The sequence below is a fragment of the Pundamilia nyererei genome, unplaced genomic scaffold (assembly GCF_000239375.1).
Source record: "Pundamilia nyererei isolate P.nyererei 1_Seehausen unplaced genomic scaffold, PunNye1.0 scaffold00131, whole genome shotgun sequence".
Taxonomy (NCBI): domain Eukaryota; kingdom Metazoa; phylum Chordata; class Actinopteri; order Cichliformes; family Cichlidae; genus Pundamilia; species Pundamilia nyererei.
In genome coordinates, this window is record NW_005187532.1 from 1262296 (window position 1) to 1266514 (window position 4219).

The following is a 4219-nucleotide window of genomic DNA, read 5'->3' on the forward strand; positions in this document are numbered from 1 at the left end:
TGGCACAGTTCCCAAACCAGACAGTGATGCAGCCGCTCAGGATGCTCTCGATAGTTCCTCTATAGAAGGTGGTCAGGATCGGTGGTGGAAGCTGGGCCTTTCTCAGTCTTCTCAGAAAGATAATAAAGGGTTAAAGGGAAACAAGGTCTTATATTGTCACTGTTTGTGGGTCTAGTGCATTAGCAAACGGGTGTCCCCCACCCCCATGTCACAAATGTCCACGTCATGAAGCTAACCCTCCTTCCTAAACAGAAAGGGGATGAAGACAAAAAAACAGGGAGGATTTAAGAGGCCAATTAGTTATTATATGATTTATCAAAGAATAGACACAGATGAAGGGATTATCATTATGTGGTCAAACTAAGATTAATCATTATTTATCCATTTATTTCTGTTATAGGTCCATTCGGTGAGGTAAAATAAAAAAAACTAACTTAAACAAAACAATAAAACTAACAATGGGAGAAATACACAACACAAAACCAGCACTACAACCTGCTTTGCCTCTTATCTGTAGTTAATTTTATTTTATTTAATACCTGTACAGTACTCTGTTTATAGTAACCACTGTCCTTAATGTAAATATGTAAGAAAAATCGTGTATGTTTCTGTCCTGTGTCCTGTTTGTTGTATATGTGTCTTTCTGGCTGCTGTTACAACCAAATTTCCCCTTGTGGGACAATTAAAGGATTATTCTATTCTATTCTATTCTATTCTATTCTATTCTATTCTATTCTATTCTGAAAAAGGAAGGAAAGGAGAAAAACCACAATGTACCTTAGAATTAATCTACTGGTGAGCTAATTTTAAAAAGTATAAAAGCAGATGGGGAGAAAATCGTCTATTTGAAGATGAGTTTGAGATCATGGCTTTGAAGAAAGTAATGGTTGTTTCTTTTCTGTCCTGATGGATGCTCAATCATCCAGGTCAGTCAACCCAAACAGTTGATTCTGTTCATCTGGACGTTTTCAGTGGGAGAAATGTTTCATCATCATCAGGTGACTGCAGGTTTCAACCTCATAAACAGGACATTTGTATAATGACTGAAAGTAGCACCACGGAGGGAACAATGGACTGTGAGGTCAGTTCCTTCATCAATTATATGCAAATTGTCAAGACCATTGATCAACAACCACTTGAGGTACTGTTTATAAGGTGGATAATATAAAAGAAAGAAAGAAAGAAAGAAAGAAAGAAAGAAAGAAAGAAAGAAAGAAAGAAAGAAGAGTAAACCTTTAACAGTAAGTAAGAGTTTTATGTCACGATGCAAATGTTCCAATATGATTCTCGGATGAGAGGTGAAACGTCTTCAAGCAACTTAAAGAAGTCCAGACGCTTTTCTTTGCAAGCTCCTTAGACTACGATGACCTGGATGACTGAGAACCTTCACAGACATATTCCAATATGAAAGAACATTTACACATGACTTTTGGCCACATGTCAGTAAAGTTATGTGACATTAGTGATGTTAGCACTTAATGTGGTTCAGGTTCCACTTACTTTTAAACCCTGTACTTAAATATGAACACTCTTCAAAACTTCATTTTATTCTTACAGAGATTTTATGGATAATTAATGCCATGGGGCAATATAGCATGTGCTAGATGTAGGAGGTATGGAAGCCGAGTTATGACTGAAAAAAGGTGCCATTATGAGGACCCATAATGCATCGCAAGAAGGACATTGTTGTTGTTGTTTTCACTTTTTAAAATGATTGTTTTGTGTGTGTTTCTGTGTTTGTCTTGCCCTGTAATGTGAATCTCAGCCCAGTGAGGCTCAAGTTCCATTTTGACATTCGTTTGCCTCCATCTAGTGGTGACATTTCTGAACTGCATCTTCAGTCACACAAGCAGAAGAGGGCAGAACATGCCTAATATTTTGGTCATTACCGAGTTTTCGGTTGTTAAAGGAGAATACCCTTTGACCTTTGAGATGCTATAGTCATATTCTCGTCCTCCACAGATAAGTGGAGAACTGTGTTTTTAATTTCCGGAGGATGATCAATACAACGACATTGGCTCAGGGTTGAGTTCAGCGTAGAGATGGACCGATCCAATATTACGTATCGGTCCGATACTGATCTAAATTACTGGATCGGACCGATACCAGTACAGTTCATCTCTGAATGTTTGTAAAGCATTCCCACATTAAGCTTAACAACTGATATATGGAGCCCCTCCCTCTCCTGTTGCTACTTCAATCATGAAAATGATCAATGATCAGCTGATCGGCTTTTCTGTCACAGTCGTGGATCCGATCTCACGCATACAACACCACTGTGCTGCGCTGTGCAGTTTCTCCACAATGACGTGCATTTTTGGAGATAAGTCAACAGTCAGCCTGCACTGACACAGGAGCGGCGAGTCGAAACCACAGCATTGCAAACAAGAGCAGATCCTTTTAGGGCAGCCGTGAAATTCTAGTCGTGATAACAGGATGTCGTGGTCGACCGTGTTAAGAGTTGCTGACAAGTCCAACAATAAAAGGGCAGCAGGGCTGCCAGAGTCCCGCGTTAAAAGAATATCATTCAATTCAATTTTATTTATATAGCGCCAAATCACAACAAAAGTCGCCTCAAGGCGCTTCATAGATACAGAGAAAAGCCCAAACAATCATATGACCCCCTATGAGCAGCACTTTGGCAACAGTGGGAAGGAAAAACTCCCTTTTAACAGGAAGAAACCTCCGGCAGAACCAGGCTCAGGGAGGGGCGGGGCCATCTGCTGTGATTGGTTGGGGCGAGAGAAGAAATACAGGACAAGAATATCATTAAAAACCCTTAAGTGCCGTGTCAGCGCTATGTGGTGATTTAAAACCAGATTGAAATTTTTCAGAGCTTTTGTTAAAATCAATGTGGGCCTGCACGTGTAAGGAGACCACGTTCTCCAGGACGTTAGACAGAAAAGGAAGCTTTGCGATTGGCCTGTAACTGGACAGAACAGTTGTGTCCAGATTGTGTATTTTAAGAAGAGGCTGAACTACAGCTTGTTTAAAGCATGATGGGACGCAGCCTGTGTTCATTCATCTCACCACCTACAACAACACAAGCAGAGCACAGGGTACAATCTGGCGGGATTGTAGATGTCGTGCAGGTGAGATGGACATCGCAGGCCATGCCCCGCCACAATAAAGCATTTTCTAATTAGAAGCTTTGTCCTAATTATTTCCTGGGTTTTAACTATTTAATAATAAAAAAGGAAATATCACAAAAACCACTCAAGGTCATGAAAATTAATTCACATTTAGCAATTCAATGACGCATCCACCTTATTAATTGAAAAGTATCAGCGATACTGGCCCGTATTTACTTCCTGTCACATTGATACCAAAACCACCAAAGATTAACTTGTGGCAGTTATAGAAATCACCGCTCCTGTTGCTCATGATGATTTCAAAATGTTTCCCATAACAAAGAAATGTCTTGAACAAATGTATTACACATAAAATTTCACCAGTGTTGTCTGCCTGTGTCTGTTGTCTGGAAATGAACATTTCCAGCCAATATAGGTAACACATCAACATGGCTGAAGAGCGTTTGCAGTTACATGCAGTGTGTATAAGTGTGGCTAATATAACAAGCAGCCACTGATGGAGTCGAGCTTGTGAGAGCGAGTGGATTTAAGAAAGTGAGTGACTCAGGTGTGTCAATTAGTTTGTCATGTGTTTGAATGAATGTTGAGATGAGTTAAAATTTTTGTGTTTTAAAGCAAAGTTAATATTCATAATTTAATTTCCAAAACTTGCATATGATCTTCAGTTTGTAGCGATCTGCTGACTCTCACACAGCTGCTGGAGCAAATAGAGGTCCGTCCACTGCTGCCACCGGTGTTAACGTCTTCAAGGATGGGCAGAATGAATGAACCTGCTCAGCACTCCAGAACAGTTTCATGTTTTGCTGGATGTCTGGTTGGTTTCATCTCTTGCATTGTTAGAGATGGGCCGTGGGATTGGAGGTGCTTTTGGCAGGGAATTTGGGCCAAATAAATGGGAAAGTGTCGCAGTAATTTTGGAGACTCTTTTGAAAGAGGAAGGGGTTAGTATTTATAAGGTGTTTCCAAACTGTTAAAATGTGTATTGTTTGCTGATGACACCACTCTGTACTGCTCAGGTAAAAACCTAGAACAGCTTCTGACTGCAGCGGAAAAGGAGTTAAATATATTAAAAAACTGGTTTGATGTAAATAAGTTATCGTTAAATATAAAGAAAACAAAATTGATTA